We start from the raw sequence: 26950 nt of genomic DNA on the forward strand, positions 1-26950 counted from the left end.
GTCTGTACACATTAATGAGAACTTTTTAAAGATGTGGTCCTCCCTGACATGAAAGCTTGAAATTAGCTGTTCAGTATACTCTCTAGGAAATATGAACGAACATCATAATATTTGTAGAGAAAGTCATCATAGGTAGTCGTCTTGTTCCTAGATGGTTTTGTGTTTGATGTATGTGACCCATCTGCCCAGTCCTGTTAAAGTAGCTAAGGTTTATTAAATTCTTACGAGGTGCCAGACACTTTCACTGTGCTTCGCATGAGTTATTTTACTCAATGCTGAAAATAACCCTAAATATTTAGTAGTCTTACTATTCCCATGTAACAGTGAAGGGAACTAAGGTACAAAGAAAGAAGTTAAGTAATTTCCTTTAAGTCATAAACTTTATAAGTCGTTAACAGTTAAAAATGTTGTTGATTTTGGATAAAGGCAAGACTTACACACTAAATACTAGGTATAAAGTGCTCTTCAAAATAAATCAGGGAGATCAAAAGTGAAGCAAAGTTTTGAATTCCTGAGTATGGCATTAGGTAAACTCTCCAGAATTAATTTAGCAAGTAGTAAGTATACCCATATATTATTTTACATATCGTTTCTAGAATAATTTGGAGTCTGAGCTTTAGAAAGTAATCAGAGCAAAATTAAGGGCAATAGGAGTTTCAGATTATATGATATTGTTATAGAGGAAAAGTTAATTCAAATTACTCCAAATCTCTGATGTGACTCCAGAAACCGCAGGTGGAATAAAAGTTACTGTTGCAGGAGCCACGGCTCAAGGGTGCAGGGAGTGGAGTCTTGATAATCAAGGCAGTCCAAGCCTTCTTCACCTTGAAATGGCCTGTTGGACCCGGGAAAACTTCCATCCAAAATTGTCATCTTTTCTCAAATTCAGATTCAACAAGCATTAATTGAGGATTTACTCTGGGCTAGGAACTTTGGTAGTTTTAAATTATATATTATCCTATTCCATTCCTACAACCATGGTCTGTGGTGTGTTATTCATTATTGTTATTATGGCTGGACATTTTACGTATGTGAAAGCTGAGGCTTTGTGTGATTAGGTAAATTGTTAGCAAGTGGCACATTCAATATTTGATTCCAAGTTTAAGGTTTCAGCCTGAATATAACTACCTAAGGTGCGGTTTTTTAATTGTGATGATGGCATAGAGTCGAGTAGCTTATAGGTTCTGCAAAGCACAACTTAAAGACTTGTGAAAGATGTTACGTAATTTTACCACTACTACTCTTTTGGCCATTACTTGTAATCACTAACCAATGTATATGTGGGGCAAGTGGTGATAATGATAAGAGTACATTCAGTTATCCATTCAACAAACTCCATGGAACAGTGTGCGTGCTAGGAACTGTACTAGTACTGTGGTGCTGGGAATAGAATAATATGGACACAACACTCATTTTACAGTGGGGAAAATATAGCAAGCAAATACAGTCACAATAACTGCTATGCCAAATAGGTCTGTTAAAACATTCAGCTAAATACAAAGAGGCAAACTACCCTGGACAGGTGTTATTAAGGTGCAACTCAATGAAAGTTTGAGGGAGTCAGGCTAACTAAGACACAGCCAGTAGAATTCTACAGGTAATACTTTCTCCCTGCTAATCTTCTACTCCAATGGATTACACAATTTTGCTTGTGATGTGATCAAATTCATCCACTCATTATTCTACATCTAAGACCTTCCCAACTAGTTCAGATGAATTCAACACAAGGGAGGTCTAGGAGTCAATATTTTGAATACAAACAATATAAAGTAAGCCTTGGAATGTTTAAATGCCTTTACCCCAGATGAAACATTGGCAAGCACATCTAATGCACCGCCTATAACTTTAAAGAAACTTCAACATTTGGCATAATTTTTACTGTATTCTTGAAGTCTATAAATCTCCACAGTATATTTTCTGAAGAATGTACTTTAATTCCATTGATATTAAAAAAAAAGTACATGGAGCACTCTGACCCATGAAGTGGGGAAATCAGAATGTGACGGAAGAGTGGCCAAGATTCAGAGTTTCCATTCTCTTCCAAGGGAAACCAAATGAGAAAAATAATACATCGTACAAGCCAGAGTTTTGATTACAATTTTGGAAGAAGGGATGAAACAAGATATTTCATTTTAAAAAAACTGTCTTGCGCCTTGAATTCCCAGATGGATCTAAGAGGTTATGTAGAGTCCACTCTAGCACCCCTCCATTCTGGCTGGTCCATGTGGCTTCCTTGGCGATCCATGTGGACACTGACAGCCTAAGTCTGATATCTTCACAGGTACGGTGGGCTTGGCTCATTATTCATACACTTAATATATAACTAGTTTTTTCACAAAATGTATTCACCTAAGTTCTCCAAAGACACATGTTTCTCCTGCAGGGTGGCTTCCAAAGTAATTGTGAGGCTAATGGGTAAGGGGCATGGTCCTTTCTTCTACACTAATAGGTTCTGTCAGAAAATCTTAAAAAAAGCCCTGCACATTCGAAACATATGACCAGCTCTTTACAAATCCTCTGGTCCTGCCACATCATCAGAGGCATGGATTTCATTCATTTACTGCAGTATCTAAGCACAAGTAGTTTTCAAAAGCTCTAATTCTAACATGCAATCAGTTTTTGGAGCTACTGGGTTGTATGACTTTTGGCAAGTCCTTGAAGAGTTTTCTATCTTAGTTTACTCATTTGCAACATAAGAAAATTCCTACAACCTCTTATTCTTTTTTGAAAATGATAAATGAATAAAGATTATATATATAGTCCTGGTTTGTCAGTTTTCCTGTCAATCATGTTTAAATACTTACCATTCATAAACTGGTGATACTGTGTTTGATTTTTGGTGCATGCTACTTGACTTTCCCTATCTTTCTACTGGGAGTCAATAAAAATAAGAAGAGCTAATATTCATGTTGTGTTGGTTTGTGGAGACATGGGCTGGTATCACTAAATCAAGCATGCAAACTGTTCCTGGTGGCAACAGAATAAAGATAAGAAAGTGAGAAAAAATGTGACCAGAATCTTTTAGAGTAATTTGGGCTTCTGTTGTAAATCTATTTGCTTTTTTGTGATTTCATGTCTAATAACTCATTTCATTCTATTTTACAAATGTGTCATTCTGTAGCTATCTGGGAATTTCTAAATTCCCCCACAGACATCTTGAAAGGCACAGGTGTCAAAGGGCCCTGTCTGTGTCATCTTGCCACTGATTCCTGCAAAGCAGTTTTCTGTTTTGCAGCTGAGGATTAAAGTGAGTTCCTTAAGTTTGCATATAAGCAAGATTGTTAAGTCAGAGGCTTGGAAGCCAGGAAGTCCAAGTGCAGAGCCCAGAGCCGCAGGAGCGAAGCCTGGGAAGTCGTCTCTGACTTGGGTCAGAGAAGGACACGCATCAGGGAGGCCACCTTTGCACTGTAGGACCCAAAACGTTTTGTACTGTTTTGATCCTTTCCGCATAATTACAATTGGCTCCAGCCTTATGAACATTAAGTTCTTATAAAGAACTCAACATCTGAATTGTCTGGGCATTTAGAAAAACAAGCTGGAGTTATATGAAAAGAGATCAGTTTAAACTGGAGAGTGGCCTTTAACAGTAAAGTTTAAGTTTTTTTGTGCTATCAACCAATTGAAATGAAAGCAAATAAAGGAGTTGCATTTCAAAATGCTTCAGTCATCTATATGTTAAATTTCATGTCTACTACAAAAGGATGATGTGTTTTTTCCACAATTCTTCTTGACTATTGAGTGGGAAGAAATTTCTTCTCAGAAAACTTGCTAAGAATCACATCATAGGAGAAGCAGGGTTTTTACCCTACAATATTTTCCTCCTTCCTTTCCAGAGGTTCACTTTTCATCTAAGCAATGCAAGACAAAAACTTCTGGGTTTTTTTCCTCTATTTTAATATTCTGAAATTTATATTCAGCGACTGGCACCATGGCATAGCTAGCTACATCATTGCCTGCAGTGCCAGCATTCCATACAGGTGCTGGGGTGAGTCCTGATAGCTCATTTCCAATCCAGCTCTCTGCTAATGGCCTGAAAGGGCATTGAAGAAAGTCCCAAGTCCTTGGGCTCCTGAACCCAAACTGGAAAGCAAGAAACAGTTCCTGAGTCCTGGCTTCTGACCAACGCATCTCCAGCTGTTTTAGATATTTGGAGAGCGAACCAGCAGCTGGGAAAGCTGTTTCATCTTCTGTCTCTGCTACTCTGTCTTTCAAATAATAATAAATAACTTAAAAATACAGTCACTATATTGAGTTTAATATGTTTAATATTTAAAGAGCATGTTTGTGATAAGTGTAGTTCATTATAAGCAAGAAAAGTTAAACTCAACTTCTTTCAACATTCATGATTTGTACTTTTGCTTCAAATCAAGTGCTGTCCTCTAGCATTAAATATTTTAGATTTTGCTTGCACACACAATTCAGAAGTGTTCCTATTAGATAGAGAGGCGATAACATCAAAAGTGAAAGAGGACAGAAGATAAAATACCGAGTAGTATTTGATTGAGTCTTATTATCTAAGTGGCATATATACAGAACAATGGAACCAGAAAGATTGACTCTACTCCTTTGCCAGGCATGGACACAGTTTGTGAAGATTACCTGTTGTGGTATCTAGCATCTCAAGCGCCTTGTCTAAGTAGCATGAGCACATGGCACATAAGCAATATGCCTGATGTCTATGTAAGTAACTTGTTTAGACATGGGTTATTCTCCCTTAAAAATACAATAACTGGAGATAAATTTAATTTTATGTTAAATGTTGACTACTTCCTTGCTGTTATAAATGTAGAGTGTGAAGATGTTAAAGCCCACTTTTCCATGAGGGATACACTTTAATACCCTCTTGGAAAGCCTGAAATCTTGTCTAGTATAATCCCTTCATATTATTTTTTTTTAAAGATTTATTTTTATTATTTTTTCATTGGAAAGGCGGATATACAGAGAGGAGAGACAGAGAGGAAGATCTTCCGTCCAATGATTCACTCCCCAAGTGAGCGCAACGGGCCGATACTATGCCGATCCGAAGCCAGGAGCCTCTTCCGGGTCTCCCACGCGGGTGCAGGGTCCCAAAGCTTTGGGCTGTCCTTGACTGCTTTCCCAGACCACAGGCAGGGAGCTGGAAGGGAAGCGGGGCTGCCGGGATTAGAACCGGCGCCCATATGGGATCCCGGGCGTGCAAGGCGAGGACCTTTAACCACTTGCGCCACCGCGCCGGGCCCCATATTATTTTTTAATATAGAGATGAATTTAATTTAAAGTTTAATTTACAAATTAGAGAAAGAGATAAACAACAATAAGGCAGAGCGGTTATAACGATACACTATGAAAGAAATTAAGTGAATATAAGTCCTATTGATTTAAAAAAAAAAAGTCATAAGGAGTGGCCTTAACTGCCAGCGAAGTGGCCTTTAGTTTTGACTAGGGCCCTCCAAGGTGAGGTGGGAAGTTTACAGCATCACTCAGCAGAGAATCTGATGAGGAGAATGAGAAAATCATGACTCAGCTGCAGCGTCTGGCAAGCAACTTAGTTCCTGAGGTGCCCAGTTTGTGAAAACAGGATTCTCTTATGGAATAACACAGGTACAAATCAAAAAGACTAGTTTGTAGGAAACTACTTTTTAAATGTAAAGCAATATTTTCAGTTCTATTCATCTCATTGAGATGTCTGAAGGCTACAATGACACTCCTGTTAGTATTCACCATCTAGTTCAGGCTGCTGGAGGCAGAAGTGGTCCATCTCCTCAGACGACATCTGTTGAATTTAGAGCTGGACCTCTGAATCTCCCACTAGGTGCAGTGGCATAAATGCCCTGAGTTCTTCAGGGCAGCTACAACCATTTCCACATCAGATACTGCTGAATCAGTCACTTTGTTGGGAAAGCCATTCCACATATGCTTGTTTTAGTCTGCTGAGCTGCCATAACAAGACAACACAGACCAGGAGGTCTACACAATAGGACTTTATTTCTCATCCTTCTGAGGAAGTTCATGATCAAGGTGTTTAGCTTTGGTTTGGTCAGGGACCTCCGACTGGTGTGCAGATGGCTAGAATTCAAATACTTGCAAGGCTATTGATCTTTCTGTTTTCTTCTTATAAGACTACTGTTCTTCTTGTGGGAGCCTCATCTTTGCATTCTAACCTAGACCTACATACTCCCAAAGACCACTAACTTTAAATACTATCATGCATGGGGTAGGACTTCAACATACAAACATGGAGAGGATGCGCACGTTCAGTTTAGAGCTGTTTTCCAACAGAACCATCAAATCCCTCAGACTTTCAAGGGCCGTTGTCTTCAGAAACTTGTCTTTTTGGAAAGTAGGAGGTAAAAAAGGTATAGGGGAATTCAGACTACTACTACCTCATAATTTTTGTTTTATAACTTAAAGCTGATAATAAAAAAGTATTTAAAAACAAAAGGAAAAGGTCAAGATGGGGAAAGTGTTCCAAACTGACAAGTGCAAAAAAAAAAAAATACAAAAATACAAAAAACAAAACCCACCAAAAGAATCTTTTTAGTCTTTCAAATAGAGCCTCCACTTTGTTTTCTACCACCACTGAAAGCATCATGTTCAATACTACTGACTCACTTCGTATTTACTATGGCCAGCTTGTAGAAAACATTCTCTTTTCTTCTTGGTTTTCATTGCGCAATGATTGCATATGCAAGCAAAGCAGTTAATCCATTATTATTGAGTGAGACTCTCCTTAAAAAAATGGCTAAAGGTCATTAAATAGGTTAGAGATCCATCTTCTATTAACTGTTGTAAAATTTTTAAGAATAGGAGTGGGAGAAACATTCTGGAATTTCTTCCTGATAGTTTGTAACCTTGGAAATATATCTGGAGAAAACCCTGGGGGGTAATATCAGAAAAGAATCTGAATTAGCCAGGTCTTCAGAATAAGGAACCTGAACATTGTTAACCAGATTTTGCACAGGAATGCAAATTGTCTTTCAGTCCTAGATGTTCTTGCTAAATAATGGATGCAGTTTTATTTTAAATTCCAAAAGGGACTCGATTTAAATGTATTTAAATTCACCAGGTGTTCAGTTTACAAATACCACAATAATTAGTTTGCTAAAGTTGCTAAAGTTGCTTTTGTGTGTTTCTCCAACAGCAATTTCCATCACTGAAATAAATATTACAGTTTGAGCTGTGTTTGGTGCCATCCCAGAGTATGAAATCAGGAACCCCTTGGGTTGTCTACAGTTCAACACTTTTTACTGGCAGCCCAAGCTGTCTCTTACCCATACTTTCACCACTCCTTCACCCGTTCCAAAAAGCAGCCTGCTGTAACAGTTTAGTTGCAGAACTGGAAAACACTGCAACTTATCCAAGCCACCTGACGAAGAAATGAGTAATGTTGTGTGAGATATAAAATGGACAATGCCTCAAAATTTGAGATGAAAAGGTCAGGCCAAGAGGAGATTTTGGCAATGGGGCAGTTGGTCTCTTGGAAATGTTAGAATTTCCAGGAAAATAATTCAAAGTGATTTGAAGAAAATGGGGGTGTTTCATAACATAGGCATTAAGGGAAAATTGCAATCAGGGTTAAATGTTGTGGATGTTTCTCCTTGTGAAGCCCACACAAGTCACAGCTTTTAGTGTCAAAAATCACAGAATGTCATTGCAGTGTTTCTTTTCCTTGTTTGAATTTTTATATCTTTTTTTTTCTTCTTTCCTTTCCTTCCCTTCTCTTCCCTTTTATTCCCTTCCCTTCTCTTTCTGCCATTCTTTTCTTTTCTTCTTCCTTTCTTCCTCCCTCCCTCCCTTTCTTCCTCCCTCCCTCCCTCCCTTCCTTCGTCCCTCCCTCCCTCCCTCCCTTCGTCCCTCCCTCCCTCCCTCCCTTCGTCCCTCCCTCCCTCCCTCCCTTCGTCCCTCCCTCCCTCCCTCCCTTCGTCCCTCCCTCCCTTCCTCCCTTCCAGTACAGCCTAAAATTCCCTGTCTACATCTAACCTCACAATGACATCTCACAGGTTCTTTACCCATTTTGTTTCTAGTAGTGCCATTTCTTTAAAACAAACAACAAAGATGCTCACGGTCTGAATTTGAAGAAAGTAGAAGAGAATGAAGTAAAAAGTAAAATCTTACTCCTACCTATGACCTTCCTTAAATGTACTTTTTAAATGTTTTTATAAATATGTACTATTTTATAGCTAAAATAAGTATAAATTAGATATAAATATGTGAATTTTCTCCCAACTTCTTTTTGTTGTTTCTAGGAGGCAATTTTCTGCTCAAGCCCACATCCCGCTGACAAAATATACTCTTTTTAACAATTGCATTGCTTTTCAATAGCTGGGCAATGCAGGTTTCCAGCATACTTTAGATTCTAAATTCAGGAAATTACAGGAGAAAGTAGAAAATGCAATTTTCCTGGAGAAGAACTGTGCCAAAGACCAGAATTCCTGAGTTGACTTGCGGCTCTTGCCTGTTCCTGAGAACTCAGGGTAAGTTTTTGAAACATGATTCAAGAGAGTTGACATATCTTAGTGAAGGCAGGAAAGCAGAGATGGACAGTACCTTTGAGTTAAGGCAGAGCCTTATTCCCATAAGGATAAGTAAATGACAATTGGAACAGGAATGGAGCTGCTGCTGCTAACTTGGTGGGATGATGTCAGCTGCAAATCCACTCTGTTCCCAGTATTCACACTTCTGAGGAAGAGCATTGAAATGCCTGTCACCTGGCGCCTCATTGTGAGCTCAGGTGCAATGAAAAGCTGAACACTGCTGAATCCAATCTTGTTCAGTTTACAATTAGGGACATCTTTATTGACAATCCCGAGGAACTTGAAAAATGGGCATTTCTCTGGTAGGATGATCCTGTGTCAATGTTAAGTTTAGACGGACCTTAGTTTGGCATTTGACACCTGTGTGTAGTTTCTTGGCTCACATTGCATGACAGCGGGAGGAACGTCAAAACTGGACATTAATTGAAAGTAGTGTGACAGACATCCAATTGCCATACAAATCAGTTTCAATCTGTTTTATTAAAAAGCAAGACAGCACAAGGAAAAATTGAGTGTTTATTTTGTGGAAGATTTGAAATTCCTTCTACTGATGAGCACTGTGTAGGCTTTGGCTGGTTGTTAGTGAGCCTTTCTTTACTTTTTCTTTTTTTTATTGCAAAGTCAGATTTACAGAGAGAAGGAGAGACAGAAAGATCTTCCATTCTCTGGTTTACTCCCCAAGTGGCCACAATAGTCAGAGATAAGCAGATCCGAAGCCAGGAGACAGGAGCTTCTTCCAGATCTCCATGTGGGAGCAGGATTCCAAGGCTTTGGGCTATCTCCTGTCACTTTTCCAGGCCAGAAGCAGGGAACTGGAAGGTAAGTTGGGCAGCCAGGACATGAACCAGTGCCCATATGCGATTCCAAAACTATGCAAGGTAAGGATTTTAGCCACTAGGCTACCATGCCGTGCCATAGCAAGTCTTTCTTAATGTGATTTTACTTAATTGTGCACAAATTTCTGTTACCATTATTTAGGAGGGAAGTCAGAATTTTGGTAAATATATCATATTGTATTCTAGAAAAATTTAATGCCAGAAAACTACAAGTGTAGGTGATGTTAGCAGAAAAAAAAAATCTTTGGCCAGCACTCTGCCTGTAGCACCGCCATCCCATAAGACCACTGGGATCCCAGTGTTCCTCTTCCAAATCTTGCTAAAGACAGCTTGAGAAAACAGCAGGGAATGGTCCAAAGCTTTGGACCCCTGCACCTACTTTGGTGACCCAAAAGAAGCTCCTGGTTCCTAGTTTCAGACCAACCCAGCTCTGGCCATTGCGGCCATTTGGAGAGTGAACCAATGGATGGAAGACCTCTGTCTGTGTGTCTCTTCCCAACCCATATAACTCCTTCAAGTCAAATGATTAAATATTAATAAAACTCCCGTAAAAGATAAAACAAATCTTATTTTACTGTTGAAAAACACTGTTACCACTCACTGAGCTTGTGGTGCTGTGGAAAGCCCAAGGAGTTTGAATTCATGCAGAAAATTACCCATATTCTACTATTGCTGATATGTGAATCCCCAAATGTTTCCATTTCTTTGTGCAGCAGTGTTTGTAACACATAGATATTAATCATCTTAACACAGCACACTTTATAAATGGCTGGGAGCCAAAACTGTTCTTCATGTTCTTCCCTTGTCTTTTTTTTGGAACGTTCTCCTGAACAAAACCAAGGCTCTATGATGAAATTTAACATTTAAATCCTCTCCTCTTCAGACCCAGGATAGAATATGTGATTAAACTCTCTTCCTTTTATAGACATTTATCCATTTGCTTAATTGTTGAAAGGAGGATCATGTAGATTTGTATAATTTTATTGTACATATTAGAAGCATGGAACTTCATACATTGGATAGCATGGGAGTTGAACTCAGGCAATCCTGAATTCAAATGGGGCTAAAGTGATACAACAAAATTCAAACACTTTATTTATGTGATGTTGGAGAAAACACTTAGCATAGATATGTCTCCATTTTGTGGCCAAAAGTGTCACCAAAGTATACATTTGGCCCAAAATTACTATTTTAGGAATAAAGGACAAAGCTTATAGGAAAGATCTCAACCCTTTGCATTTAAGTGGAGCATGGGCACAAATGAATACAGAATATAAATCCAGAGAATTCTCACTTCCATTAAGAACATAGAGTGATGGAGATAGAGGGATACCAAAGAGTAGGCAGTCAGTTGATATTTTACCTAGGATGATCCAGGAAGGCTTCTCATGAAAATGAGACCTGACAAGTTGAACTACAGAACCATCAGGGAAGTGCATGACCTGGCAGTGGGCCCTGAAAGGAAATAGTGGGCACCCCCCTCTTGGGTTATCACTCCCACTGGAAAGCATGAAAACCAGGACTGGGGCAGACCTGGCTGGACAGAATGGCACCAACCAGCTTGTGTGTAGGCTAGATAGTGGGCCTGGTTGGGTTGAACTAGGCTTCAATGCCCATTGACACGTAGGAGAACTGAATAGGATGTGGGACAGATTGAACAAGTCTGCGGTACATACAGGCAAGCACGGGGGCCAGGGCAGGGGGTGGGACTGTTGGGGATTATTGTGGTTCACTCCAACTAGGCTGCATCTCCCACTGGTTTGTGTGATGGTCATTTGTATGCTGGACAGAACTAGGCTGGACTGCAACTCCCATTGGTTCATGTGAAAGACAGGGCTAGAAACAGAACTGACCCAGAAATTGCAACCACCAGCTATTTGGGGAGATGGACTGTTCTGGGCCCTGTACTGGCATGGACACACAAGAATCAGGTCTGGGATTACCTCAGACAAAGAGGCTCAGTCAGAGCCGTGGACAGCATACCCAGGTGCACACAGAGGATATGGCAGTCCATCAGAACCTGCAGAGGGCACCAGGTACCACAACAGAGGATGGAAGACAAAACAAACCAATCAACTATTCCAGCCATTTGTTGGCAATGAAAACCTGGGCAAACAAAGACTCTAATGTGAACTATGTCAACCAGTGGATTCTGCAGCGATTTCATTGTGCTTGGAATGATGAGATTGGCAGCAATTCAGAACTGTTGAATTATCAAAACCACTTGAGCAGGACCCTGGGAAAATTCCCCACATCGGGGACCTGGGATGGGTAGGAGGCTGGGTGGGTCTTCTCCCTTTATCTGCCCATTTACCCCAGATACGAAAAAAAAAAGCAATAATGTGGAAACAATAGACTTACTCACTTTCCTGTAGCCCTTGACCCTTTGTGCCTTAATTAACTATGTAAAGATTGTCAATATGAAGCAATTTTGAGAGAGAGAGAGAGAAAGAGAGAGAGAGAGAGAGAGAGAGAGAGAGAGAGAGAGAGAGACCTGAGCTAGGACCTAAGTGATGCAAAGAGGCAGCCTTGGGAAAAATTTATGCGGGAAGATAGTGCTGGGGTGATGCGAAGCCAAGTTCCTAGGTGATGATTGGGGTATAACATTGGGTAAAGAATATAACCCAGTGTGAGGAAGAGAGATGGGTAAGGTAGGAGAGGTGGCAAAGGGGAGATCATGGAAGACACTGTAGGCCTTCAAAAATAGGTCAGATTTTACCCTAGGAAAAAAATATTTTAGGTTTAGCCACCATGGAAGTCAGTATGGAGAGTGCTAAGACAACTGAAAATTGATCTGCCATATGACTCAGCTATCCTACTTCTGGGAATATATCCAAAGGGAATGAAATCTGCATACGAGAAAGTGACTTGTAATTTTACAACAGCATAATCCACAACAGCAGAGACATTGAAGCAACTCTGAGGCTCATCTAGAGAGGAATGGATAAAGAGGCTGTGGTACATTTACTCCATAGAATATTACTCAGCCGTTAAAAAATGAAGTCCTACCATTTGCAGCAAAATGGTCCCAAGTAGAGACCATTATGCTCAATGAAATAAGGGAATCCTAGAAAGACAAGTATTGTGCACTTTCTCTGATATCAGGCAGCAACATTCATGTAAAATACAGGATCAATAAATACGTAGGTAAACATGTATAGACATATATTCCGCTGGAGGAACTGTATGAGGAAGGCCAACATACTGAGAAGGTACAGAGCAGGATGCAATTCTATTCCTGAATCAAGGATAGACTTCCAATGGAACTGTTAAATATATCTCAGCAATAGGGTTCTGGATTGTCTACCACTGTCTATATCTACAATGTCATGACATACTTAAATAGAAGAATGATGGACTTGTGACTATTGTTGAGGGACTGTATTATTGTAATAATATAGGGGAAGTTAGTAAGGGGAATAGGCAAATGAGGATGGTGGAAGGGAAAATCCCTGTACCTATGAAACTGTATCATGAAAAATAAAAATTTTAAAAAATATTTTAGACCCAGTATGTTGATTGGTCAAATTTACACTTTTGAAAGGTAAATCCAGATGGTGAGAGGGGGTCAACTTTAGACTTGGTATATAAATTAGATAAATACCATTCCTCTAATGAAATCCAGGCTCTCTGAACATGGTGCTTGGCTCTTTGTAGACCCTCAGCACATTTCCTCTTATTCACTTTATTGACTTTAATTGATTATGTACATGAATGTGATTATTGTACTAGAATGCATATCAATAACCCAACAATGTATTGAACCACCCATGATAATTTGGGGAGGGGTTAAGGATGTATTTAGAATAACCAAAAATAAATGACTATGAGAAAGCTGACATCTAGACACTATTTTAAGGGGAAATGAAATGAGAGGAACTTGTGAAGTCAGCAGCCCCAACAAGTTTTTATTGTTGTTGTTATTGTTGTTGTTCGTCCTTGTAACCTCAGTAGAATGACACTTAAACCATACACTGCTGCAGTGAAGTCAGTTTAGGTGGTGACTTAGCTATGGCAGGCTCATTTTCAGGAATGAAAGGAACTCAAATTTCCAACATATTTTAATATGATATAGGAAAGAATGAGCCTTTCAAAAACTATCAACATTATAGTGAAGGTTGACTGTAATTTATAATTGAATTGCACTTTAGTCACAGCTCCCCATCATGATTGTATGTGTGTGTGTTTGTGCTGGTATGAGTATTCATATCAAATTTTATAAGTGGAAGATTTGATCATCTTTTTAAAAATATTATTGATTTATTTGAAAGAGAGAACAAAATACCAAATGCCACAATGGCTGGAATTGGGCAGGGAAAGAGCTGAAGTCAGGAGCGAGGAACTCAATCCAATCATTCGCATGGATGGCCCATCAATTGGGTCATCACCACTGCTTCCTAAGGTGTACATCCAGAAGCTGAAGTCAGGGGCCGGAGGCATGTACTGATCCAGGTCCTCCAACAGGGCACTCAGGCTTCGTGACTTTGAGATTACACAGCTGGCCAGGTTCCATCATTTTTTTTTTCCCTGGCTCCTGGCTTCAATTTGCTTCAGCTCTGGGTGTTGCAGCCCTAGGGGAGTGAACCAGCAGATGAAAAGATCTTTCTCTGTCTTTCCTCTCTGCAAATCTGCCTTTCCAATATAAATAAATAAATCTTAAAATAATAATAATAACAATAATAATAATAAGTAAAACTGTACAGATGTGCCCAAAGTAGTAATTCAACAACCAAATGCTGAAAATCTCAACTGCCTGGGATTTAGAAGTATGTGTATTTTTGTTTTTAATTTATTTGAACTATTTTAGAAGTTGCTATTACTTTGTTCTCATGTTCAGAAACTGGGGTTCCTTCTTAGATGAAAAGGGCAAGAAAGAGAATGAGAGGTGGGGTAGTAGAATCAAGAAGACTGAAGAGGATGAGAGAACTTAAGGTGTGGAAGTCATTTCAGTTGGTTTCAGAATGTTCTTAAGAAGTAGCCAAATTCTATAACCCATTTTGTCACTTGTGGAAAGTTTAATATCTGCTAAAAGTCTTAGCAACCTCACAGGTAACTTACATTTTCATGTTCATTTCTGGTTCAGACAGTCTCGCTCTATTCAATTGGTTCAGTTTTCTGGGAATGTTGCCATTTTACATAGCCTGAAGCAAAGACCTTTAACTAGATTTGCATGAAAAAAATCGCATTGTAAGATAAGATAAATTGGGGCTGGTGTGATGGCACAACTGGCTGATCCTCTACTTGCAAGTGTCAGCATCCCATTTGGGTATTAGTTTGTGTTCCAGCTGCTCCACTTTTCATCTCCAGCTTCCTGCTTTATCTTTCCCTGCCTGTAAAAGCAGTGGCAGATGGCCCAACGCCTTGGGACCCTGCACACAATGGGGATTCAGAGGAGGCTCCCAGTGCAGGCTGGCTCTATTCCAGCTGTTGTGGCCATTTGGGGAATGAACCAGAGGATGGCGGATCTTTCTCTCTGGCTCTCCTTTTCTCTATAAATCTGCCTTTCCAATTAAAAAAAAAATTAGAAAATATGATCAATTCCATAAATGTCTACAAAATTTCCCTTTCTCCACTTACAACTTCATGTGTTGTGATGTTATAACTATTCCTGTGCTACACTTGTGATTTACTTTGGCCAAGAAAAATTAGAGAAGTGACCATGTGGCAGATCAAACCTCACAAGACCTTGAGTGCTTTTACTCTTTCTCATGGCCTTTCAATAGCTTGTGACTGGTTGAGTTTGGTCAAATCACCTGGAGAATGGCGGCTCCTATGGCATCCTCCGAGAAGACATCCTAGTCCCAGAAGGTCCTTGCAGAGGATCTAGGGTAACAGGCCCTTTGTAGGAGAAGTTCATTCTATTTTCAAAAATGCATGCTACTGAATTCATGAATCTCAAAGCACAAGTAGAAAATAAAGCCCGTGTGGCATAAATTCTACTCAAGTTTTATACATTATCTTAATGAAAAACTTAAAAAAGCACATTGCTATTCTTTAAAACTTGGCTATGTTGCCTGTTTAATACCAATGCTCCTTTTTCATTTGCTCATCAAAAGGAGAAATCTTTCAATCCCTCTTTCCTCCAGGTCTGGCATCTTTGAACAGAACCAAATCCAATGTTCTTTAAATCCTATCATCGAATTCAATAGAACTTCGGTCTTCATGTTTTGGGAGTCATGTCTTAACTGCCTTCATTTTTGTTCATCTATTCTCAATCTCATAGCTCCTCTATTACTACAAACTTTTCCTCAGATGAAAAGATAGATCTAACTATGTATGGTTGACCCTTGAAGTCCTTGGGTTCAATGGAATGCCAAAGTCCAGACACCTGGTCCCCTCTGCAAAATGGCACAGTATTTTCATATAGCTCGTGAACATTCCTCCATATATTTATAATCATACGTAGATGACTTTAAATCTAACACTATATAAATGCAACATTGATAGTTGTTGCACTGTATTGCCTAAGAAAATAATGACAACTGAAAAAGTATGTACATATTCAACATAGAATCAATTTTATCCCAATATTTTTGATCTGTGATTAATTGAATTCATGAATGTTGAACCTGTGGATATGGAGGACTACCTACATGTGCATGCTTCAAAAAGTTAATGAAAAATCAAATTGAAAGAGTACTTTATCTTGGTGCAAAAAGTTTAAAACATGTATTAGAGTTCTTCAAAAAGTTCATGAAAATGCTTGTTATGAAAAAAAAAACTACACACATTTCAAAAATGTTTTTTTGTGTGATAAACTTATTTTTCAATTTTTTTTTCCATGATCCCTTTGAGGTACCCTTATATTTTACCACAATGGGCGTTATGATATTAAGGTGTAACTAGATGCTTTTAAACACTAACATCAGCTGTGCTTCTGCTATGCATATTAATGGAATAAGGTCTCTAAGGCATTCTACAATGACACCTGTTTCACTTTTTGCCAACATTTTACAATCATTTCACTGCAAAATAAGTAAATCCTTGTTTACCTGCCTGTCTTTTCTTCACTCTGCTTCTTTACCACTTCCTCTCACCCTCTCTCTTTCTCTGCTCATGTGTTTGGGTGAATGTGAGAGGCTCTTTCCCCCCTTGGGAAATGCAGGATCTTCCAGCATGGTCCTAGTTTTTACACATCAGCACAAGGCCTGCTCTACGGAAGCTCCTTAAGGCTCAAACAGGCCAGGGGCATGTCTGTCCATCTCACTCACTCCCAAGGCAGAAGATCTTCCATTCAGGGCTCCATTGCAACCTCCACCTCTGCCTGGAAGCATCGTGCCATCTTTTCAACTATGTCAGCCTCTCTTCGGTGGTCCTTCTCTGCTCTTCACCTCCTCTGCACTCACATTGACATCATCGTATAGGGTAGTATACTGTGCTTTCTAATGCTGCTTTTCATAATCAGATCTAACAACTGGATTGTACAGTTCTGGAAGACAGAGGCACTGCTTCCCACTTGCTTTGTGTGTCCCTCAGAGCTGAGCACACTGTAGGACTACTCATCTATTTACTCAATGGGACTGATACTAAAATGATAGGAATGGTCACTCTGTTAAGCACTTTCAATGCACTTTTTGCTAAGCACATAACATACACTGTCATACTTCATTTTCAAAAACAACCTTAAAGGGCCTGATGTGGTAACCTAGCTGCTAAAACCCTTTCCTTGCATGCCTGGGATCCCATATGGGTGCCGATTCATGTCCCAGCTGCTCCACTTCCCATCCAGCTCCCCACTTGCAGCCTGAGAAAGCAGTCAACGGCAGCCCAAATCCTCAGGACCTTACACCCACGTGGGAGACCCAGAAGAGGTTCCAGGCTCCTGGCTTCAGATCAACTCAACTATGGCCCCTCGGGGAGTGGAGCAGCAGGGCCGAGGACCATTGTCTCTCCATCTCTTTGTGTATCTGACTTGCCAATAAAAATAAATAAATCTTGGGGAAAAAACCTTAAGAAACATGATTATTTTATAAATGAGTAAATTAAATGCCAAAGAAATTTATAATTTCCTATTAAATATTTGAATCACAATTCAAACCCAGATGTGATTCCAGTCATTTTGACCACTAGACTATAACTACTCTGTTCAGTAGATTTGAAAGCATTAGTACATATCCAAAGACCTCTTCCATCCTTTCAATAAATGATAAATGTTTGTACTTTTTATTAAATGATCAAAAATTCCAGGCTTGAGCTATTGCTAATGCCCTCCCTGTAATCAGAAGCATAATGTTCTGTTATAGGAGACTTGCACAATAGCAAGGTCACTGAGAGACAACAAGAAAAGGAAATAACTACCAGGACAGAATTAGAATAATCATTAAAAGAAGCATTAAGAGTTTATATTGAGTCATATTAAGGAGGTTTGTAGCCCACAAATTTAGGCAGGTGAGCTTGAATCACTATTATTACATTAGGGGTGGTTATGATCTGCACATTTATTTTATTGTATTTTGTGCTTATATGCATTATTAAAATAAGAAAAGTTTTTTTTAGGAATGATATTAGTTTCAGTCCAAATTTAATTCCTGAAAAGTAAACAATGCACAGTATATATAAACCACAGTCCAAGTGAAAGTCTGAGCTATTTACCTCACAATTCATCTTCTCTGAAAACTTCCAAATCCAACCTCCCACCACCCCCACCTCAAAAACTGATCTTGATTCAACTGTGTCTCTGACACTCGGCTCTTTAATTTGGCCTGTGCTGACAGCTGACTTCAATTTCTGCCTGTTTATGGAAGTAAATTAAAAGAACACACTGTCTGTGATCCAGTGGCTCTTTGTGGTAGACTCTTATTCAGTTCCTAAATCAAACCCCAGATAGTTGTCAGGAGAACTAATCCTTACGTAAACACAATCGCATTCACGGGGCAGAGCGTGGAGAGGCTTGGAGACACCACGAGGAAGTTTGTCACTTTCCCAGGCACTTCAAGGTTCAATGTCTTTGTTATTTCAGTCGCCAAAATATGAGTTTAGAACAATTCCTATTGGATTTAGAAGTGTCAGATGGCTGATGTGTGGGCTGCGTGTTCGTGCGCCCACCAGAGCCTGTTGTTTAGTGAACCTCAGAGTGTCCCCCTGGCACGAGAACGTATAAAATGTGTAAAGCAAAATCACTAAAAGGAACCCCCATAGCCTTTAACGTTTTATACTTTCTCTCAAATTTAAGAATGTTTTGGGAAAGGATAGGATGAACTTTCCTGAGACTTGCTTTTAAGAATAAACAATGTGATAGTATTGCATTAGCTATTTCTAGATTTTCTGAGCCAACAGTCAATGTGATAGTAGAATGAGATTAAAGTGTAAGTTTTAAAAATCAGGAAAACACCAGGTCACAGTTCTAATTTCTTCTTCTGTCATGCTATCGTTTTGGAAATATTTTGGAAGTAACCATTACCCCACACCCCATAGAAGTTGTTTTGCTTTCTGGGGAATGAACGCTCTTTTGGGTAGTAAAGAAGTAGTACTATGCTCTACAGATTGGTTTTGGAAGCATTTTATGATTTTGTGAGATGAATATAGAACAAGAAGGACAGTCTGGTTTTTTTTTTTAAGAATACTGACTTAAGAGACAACCTTTGGGTATTTTTTGTGAATAATCATGATCCCCATATATATATAATGAAAGCTTAATACATTTTGATGTATACATTCTTATGTATAACCCCCAGGAGTGGTTACACTACAGAATAAGTGGATGATAAATACAATTCACAATTGAAAAACAAATGCTAGATATTTCACTTATGTAACTACAAACAGATATATTCCTAAAGTGCAAAATATAAGCTTTGTATCCCATTTAGAAAATCAGCTATGGTGGACGCAGGATACCTTACGATTTTTCTGGAAGGTAAGTCCTTTGGAACATAGAGAGGACAACATGGTGAAAGAGGAGGCGTAGCTGAAGAAAGGTTACTGTGTCTGGCACCAAGGAATGGAATGAGAGTTACACCAGTTGGGACTGTAAAGGTAGGCAGGAGGCACATGTGACATCAATGAAGTGGAATGTGCAACAGGAGTGTTGAGGAAGATCACATGACTGCTCTGGAAGATGGAAGAAGGCAAGGGGCTGACGGCAAAGTAGCTGGGGAGGCTTTTTTAGGCATCCTAGGAGGCATGAGGACTGCTTAGTCTAGAGTCCCATGAACAATGAATTCGATTCTTTGATGTTCTACATAACAGGACTTATATGCAATTGAAAAGCTAAAGTGATAAAGGCCATAGTCTACGTGTGTGGATTGTGATTCTGAGAAATCACAGTGTGTATCTAGAGGATGGTTAATAAGCAGAAAACAGCGTTTGAGCATGCTAAGTGCTGCCATGGGATCAAACACAGGAAAGTATGCAGAATACGAAACTAACCCACGCGTGTAGAAAGTGTTGTTAAGTCATTGATTATCTTCTACTTGTCAAGATATCATTACGTGAATGTGGTTGCAGTGTTGCAGTGGAGAACCTTGGAACTATTTTTTTTAATTATTTTTATTATTTTCCATGATATAATTTTGCAGGTATAGGCATTCTCCCCTTCCTCTCCCTTTTCCCTCTTTCCCATCTTCTGCTACCATTTCCCTCATTATCTCAGCAGGATAGTCCTATGGTAACACTTACAGTGTAACAATCTGCTATTTAAGTGCATCATGGCATTACTGGTATAGACAAAAGTATCACATTGTTGAGGAATATGCATTTGCTCCACTGGGATGTCTCTTTATGTTTATGAGTAGAGTTGCCTGCTGCAATGTATCTTCACTTCCCAGTACGCTAGTGTCCATTCTATACTTCATGAAGTCCCTATCTTTGAATTTATTGATGTGGCAACAGGCATTTTGAAATGTTGAGTGTCTTGCCTAAGGTACAAAAAGAGGGATAATTACTGGCTCAAGTCAGTGAGGATACGTCTTCCTGGTGGCACGTAAGAAATACAGGTCTCCAACTCATCAATCTTTATTAATTGCGACACAGAAGCTGATGATTACTTAAGGGTTTCTACTTGAGTGCCTAGGCGGGCTATAGAATCTTTGCTTAAAGAAGGAACAGTGTGAGAGGAGCAGATATGGGGGAGTTAGGAGTACCCAGAAAGAACAAAATGGCTTTAATTTGAGGTACCTATGACATGTTCAATGGAAATATTAAAAAACACATTTTAGGACCCGGAATGATAGCGTAGTGGTTAAGGTCCTTGCCTTCCACGCCCGGGATCCCATATGGACACCGGTTCTAATCCTGGCAGCCCCACTTCCCATCCAGCTCCCTGCTTGTGGCCTGGGAAAGCAGTCAAGGACGGCCCAAGGCTTTGGGACCCTGCACCAGCATGGTAAACCTGGAAGAAGCTCCTGGCTCCTGGTTTTGGATTGGCTCAACTCCGGCTGTTGCGGCTGCTTGGGGAGTGAACCATGGGATGGAAGATCTTCCTCTCTGTCTCTCCTCCTCTCTGTAAATCTGACTTTCCAATAAAAAATAAATCTTTTTTTTTTAAAGGCACATTTTAACAAAATGCTAATATGCCAGTTAATCAACCACTTTAAGAACATCACATTTAAATTCTTAAATGCAAATTAGAATAGAAAACACTTTGTTTCCACTCAAAACAATTATTTTAAACAGGAGTATCATACTAGCAAGGTGTGTCACCTTCCCACAAGTGCTACCCTGTCCTCATCATAGGCCTGAGATTCTGTGTCTTCTACGAGTTTGAAGAGAATGTGTTTGTTTTGATCACATTAATGGTGTAGATTTGAGAGGCAGGTACAGAATGTTAATCATCTGTGAATAAACAAACACAACAGAATCTATTTTGGTGGAAAAGCCCCGATTCTTCCTGCTTCCAGGATTGTTCTAGTGTTGGAATTGGTTAAAATGGCTTTTGGATCTGTACAGTGATCTTGGCAGTGCAGCTAAATCAATAGTGCCACCGTGCGTGCCTGGGAAAGGGCGCTGCGGGCGACAGACTGGAGAAAGGAGCGGCGTCAGTCCTCAGTGTAACAGGCACAGCACATCCCAGGAAATTCAGCTCTCAATTTATAACTTCAGCTATTAGATTCAGTTTACTTTTGATTAAATAAGACCATTTAGGAAGGTAAAACACAAACGGAATCCCTGCAAAGTTCAGTAGTTCTCCTTTTAAGTGAGGCAAACTGCAATGAAAGAAAGCCATAGCAGAGACTGGACACGGGAAGCCACATGAACCATCCTGACAGTAACTCCATTTTGGAGTTAGGATAATGCGAGTGTTCCTGGATTTAAATGCATCACGTTGATAAGGATTCCTCGCAGGTACACACGGTGGGTGCGGTGTCTCTGACAGGGCGAGGCTCTCACAAGGTGCTTTATTCTGATTGGACGGAACAAACGCAGCAGGAGGAGGGACTCCACTAAAGGGCAGCAGCAGGGGGCCACACATGAGCAAACCCTGTAAACAGCGGTGAAATTCAGATTCCTACCCTTGCAGAGTTGACAAACAGGGCCTGACTTCTGAAAGTATTACTCTCGTTTCGTGAGTTCTCCTGTTGGAGAGATGCCCTTGACCCACCGTGAGGGGGACCGAGAAGGAGGCCTTGGGTCGAGGTGGAGGGCTGGAAGTCGCTACTCCATTATCTTCTTTGACATTTCGAGTAAACATATCAATCATATCTCAGAAGGGGTTTAGGTCCAACACTCGGAAACACATCTGGTTATGATTCCCAAGAGGGATTAGCCTGTGCTGTGTCATTAGCCTGTCAAGAAATCAAAGGCCTCTTCCTGTAGCAGAGCCCGAGTTTGCCTGGTTTGTCCACTTTCTCTGGCCTCCCTGTTGATTGGTTCACGCTTTCCTGAGAGCACAGCTCTGCCCGTGCCCCTGCTAGGGAGCCTGTTCCTTTCCATTCCCTCCCCGTTTCTGGCTAGATAGACCCCTAAATAAATTTGGAGTTAATATTGTACTTTGGTAATATTTGTATTTCTAGCTTTGCTTTTGAGAGGGGAGGATATATTCTAGTTCCAAACAATGCAACCTATGTGTGGGTTAAAAAAAAAGTTTGTATCTATGTAACCTGACATTCTTGTATCTTCTTTACGCACAGTTTAGCACTCCCATAAAAATAGCGCAAATATTCAATAAGATGATATTTAACTCTGAGATTTTTTACTGGGTCTATGAGTTATGAATAGGCAAATTTTATCATGTCATATTGGTGAAATTGTGGTCCAGGAATTTGTATTTGGAAGATCATATACTTGATTGTTCAGTGTGGGCGCTTTTGGTGGGCTGTAGCCAGAGGCATCAATAGACAGTGTTGGGCACACTGGTACACTCAATGCACTGATAGCAAAATTGGCCCAATATGATGAGTGAATGACAAGAAATTATAACATTAACTTGGAAATCTGAAACTTATTTTTTTTAGCACACTCAATGAAAAGAAATATAATTCATGCAGCCTAAATTTTTCATAGATTTCTCTTTCATCCAATATATACACATGATAAAACACATTTCTATGCTAATTTCAATTAATAGCAATGCTAATTTCCAATCCTTTAAATTTCATTTGTGACAAAATTTACACTGATGGTTAGTAACATTAAGTTTTAATTGAATTGACACTGTAATATGTTCCTTTTCACTGTATAAGCTGCCATGAGAATCAAATGCAGTGAGTGGATCTCTATGAAGAACAAATACCAAACCTTTCATGGAACATAAAATAAAAGCCAATGAACTCCAGGAAGGCTATCGCAGAGGTGTCATTAGTAATCCATAGTCAAGGGACTTTAAAAATATAGTCGCTTATTTTGATGAGGAAAGTTGTCTTCAAGAATGATGAAAAAGTTGCTGAAATAAATTTATTTTAGAGAATAGCTTACTGATATTTGTGCACATTGTAATTTGTTGCATGATTCCAGGTTTTTATGGCTAGTCATGTATAACCTGAGTTGACATGAGTGCTAGCAACTAAAGGAATTGTAAGCCTTCTTTTTGGCATGCCATTCCTTCCACTCAGACCACTGACTCAGCATTCGGAGCTCAGAATTCTTTTCCCTTCCTTTTAATCATCTGACAATTGGAATAAAGATTCCCATATTACCCAAAAGGCCAAATGTCTAATATTAGATTTCACTATTAGGAAGAAATGAAACAGTGGAATGTGAGGTACAAATTTGATACTTGGCCAAGTCAATGAATTATGAAAGAGATTGTAGGATTTGTGTTACATCAACATCCAAAGATAAAGTCAGTCCCTGGAAGACCAAAGCACGTTGTAGGTTCCTCGAAACACAAGTGAATTCTGTCTACACAATGATCACTGACGAAATAGACGCAGGGTTTGATCTTCACTTGGGAAAGGCACTACTTGCACATTTTAATTATCCACGTTCAAATATCCATTTAAATCTTTGGATTTTGAAAGACAAAAGGAGACAAAAAGGCAGATCCACAAAGTTAGAGCTGACGTGAGTAACTCTGGGAACTGAAGTGATGACCAGAACTATCTGGGGGGTGTACCGATTTTCAAGACCTCACCCTTGAAACTCTGCTTGGGCAGGACTGAAAGCAGATGGCGCCCAGCAGTCAGCACTTCCGGGGAGTGCTGCTGATGTCATTCTGCAAGGTGATCCCGGCAGAGGGTCAAGGACAGCTGACCTCCAAACAGGAAAACATCGCAACTTTACTCACCTGTTCCAAACAAACCTTGTCAATAGTTTTTCTGAGTTCTTACATTGTTGAATTTTGTGAGCTTAGGGCAAGGTATTTCGATATTGTATTCCATTTGATATCATAAGCAGCTTCCTACCATAGGAAGATGTGTGTGTGTGAGGGTGTGTATGTATATGTGTGTGCACTGGAAAAAAAAGTTTGGACTTGATAATAATCTATTATATTATTTCAAAAGGCCTAATTGCTACTAAAATTGGTTTGCATTTGTGTGCTTTAGTTACCAATGTACCTGCCACCACTTTGGAAAATCTCTTCCATGTGGACGAGAACTAAATCAATATGATTGTCTTAAAAATTGTTTATCTGCATTTATTTGAAAGGGCGATAGAGAAGGAGAGATTGATAGAGGTATAGAGACAGAGATTCATAGAGAGGTCTTCCAACTTGTAATACACTCCTCTAAAAGCTCGCAACAGACAGGCTGAGCCAAGCTGAATCCAAGAGCCAGGAACCCTTGAGTGTTCATGTGGGAGCACAGACTCAAGGACTTAAGACATTGTCTACTAGGTTAGCAGTGGGCAGGGATTTGGACTTAGCTGCTCCAATACATGATCCAAACTTCCCAAATGGTAAATTGCCCTCTGAGCTGACAGCCTGCCCCTCATATGTTCTTAATAACAGTTTCTTCTCTCATCTAACTCCCATTTTGTCCTATTATTTTTTGTTTCTTTCCACTCTCCTCTCTCTATAACTATTGAGCATCTGTTATGTGCCAGGCAAAGAGGAAGCGAGGTTCACTTAAACTGCAGAAATTTGGTCTGGGTAAATTTTGTGCAGAAGGTTGCTTGGCTACTTCACCTTTTTGTTAGAGGCCCATGGACACACTGATACCTGGTCTGTATATACTGCATGGAAGTTTCACAAAAACCCATGTGCTTTGGGGAATTACTGGCTCCCCTTCACTTTGCTCATCTTTAACAAAAGCTTCTAGTGATTCAATTTGTGTTCAGGTGGTAGAGTGTAGAAATGATTAAGTCCAGAACATTGGAGAGGATGGCAGAACTTTTTGTTTTGTTTTGTTTTGTTTTGTTTTGTTTTTGCTGTTACCGTTTTTACTGATAGGACTTGGAAAAGTTCTACTTTTGGCAGGATTCTCTCTCTTTAAAAGGTCCTCTGTTCTTTCATTTTACGATCAAAGAAAGATACTACTGACTAAGTAGAATGCCAAATCAGGTGTAAGGAGTGTCTGGTTCTATTTTTAGTAATTGTTGATGAGAAACTTGGAATAAGCTGCTTAACTCAATTTGACATTCATCTCTCATCATTTATGTGGCCTGCTGTATTAGAGTTCTCCTGAGAAACACATGCAAATATGTTAGAGGAGCTTTATTGTGGAGCAGCTTAGGTGATTACAAGAGTCACCATTTACTTTGTGACAAAAGGAAAACAAGAGAAACCATTGATAGAAACCATTCTGTGTTCAAAGATCCAAGTACCAGGGAGAGAACAATGTTAAAGTCCAGCTCAAGACTGGAGCTCCCACCTGAGAGCAGAAGATAGACGGGGATCCAGCCATAGCAGTGAGTGAATTTCAGTGCTATCCAGTCCCTCACTAGTCCGAATGATGGCTAGGTCTGATCTTACTCAGTTGATGACTCAAGCGATGACATAAGGACCTGCACAGACACACCCAGGACTAAAGTATTAACCGCCCCTTTGGGTATCCCTCAACCTACTGAATTTGGCATACAAAATCAACCACACAACCATTTTTTAAATTAAAAAAAAGTTCCTTTTATATTATGGGACTAATTTTGGCTCAGACTAGGACCTAAAATTAATCTGTTCAGTTCACTGCTTAGAGATAGGTTCATTAGAATAGCAGTATACTCCGTTTAAAATAAATGATCATAATAGGGCTCTGTTCAAGCAAATATGTACCTATGGTTACCTAAGGAGACAGAGAGGAATGAATATGGTGACAGACAATATCACTAATAAGGGCCCAGGACAACTGCTGGATGGCACTCAAAGCATCGTTAAGTAGTGAGCTGAGATTGAGTTTCTTGGAGGAAGATGGCAGAGTCAGGAAGAGATACGTTATTAGAAATGGGACTCAGGAACTAAGCTCCACAGTCAACTGGGTCTCATTCTCTGGATAAGAATTTGAATGAATGAATAGAGATTCTTAGAAGTAATGTGTACACGCTAGCAATGACCCTGTTACATATCTTTATGCTGTTGTACTATTGTATGCTTCCACAAACACAAAACTGCTTTGGATTCACCACACTTGACTATTGAAGCTCGCATTTCATGTCAAATTTTGCCATCTAGTGGCTGATGATGATATAAGGCAAACCTGACTTAAACTCTGATTCTGTATGCTCTGTTGAGGACTTGAGGCCTCCAACTTTGCAAATGTTGGCTATTCTATTTGTTTTCTTTAGATGCTGTCTTGATCCAAAGAGAATACACAGTGGCTGAGCTGTGGGGTTGAAATTTCAGATCGTGACAGGGCTGGACAAGATTGAGAAAGTAAAATCAAACAAAATTATAAATTTTCACTCACTATTTTTCTTAACATTAAAAAATCCCTTTTCTTGGCTTTTCTCTCCCCCTTGAAGTTTATATAAACTGAAATCCAATAAGTTTACCCCAATCTAGTCATCCTGGTTGGTTCATTTTCTTATTGCATGCTCAAGCTAATGGATCTTTCATTTATTTAAGTCAAATGGAATATGTCATCTACCCAACACTTAGTCTTTTTTTTTTTTTTCTCTTTGCGTCACTTGGTTGTGAAGGAAGCATCCCCTGACATGTTTGTATCATTATGGTTCCAGTTTTTGTTGCCTTATACAAGACTTGACCCTAATCATTATTACATTAGCTTAATTTAAAGTACTCTGGAAACTTTCATCCTTTGTTCTACCCACCTCAAGTCCCTTTTAGGACTG

The sequence above is a fragment of the Ochotona curzoniae genome, unplaced genomic scaffold, assembly GCF_017591425.1.
Source record: "Ochotona curzoniae isolate NIBS_2020 unplaced genomic scaffold, NIBS_Ocur_1.0 contig_3190, whole genome shotgun sequence".
Classification (NCBI taxonomy): domain Eukaryota; kingdom Metazoa; phylum Chordata; class Mammalia; order Lagomorpha; family Ochotonidae; genus Ochotona; species Ochotona curzoniae.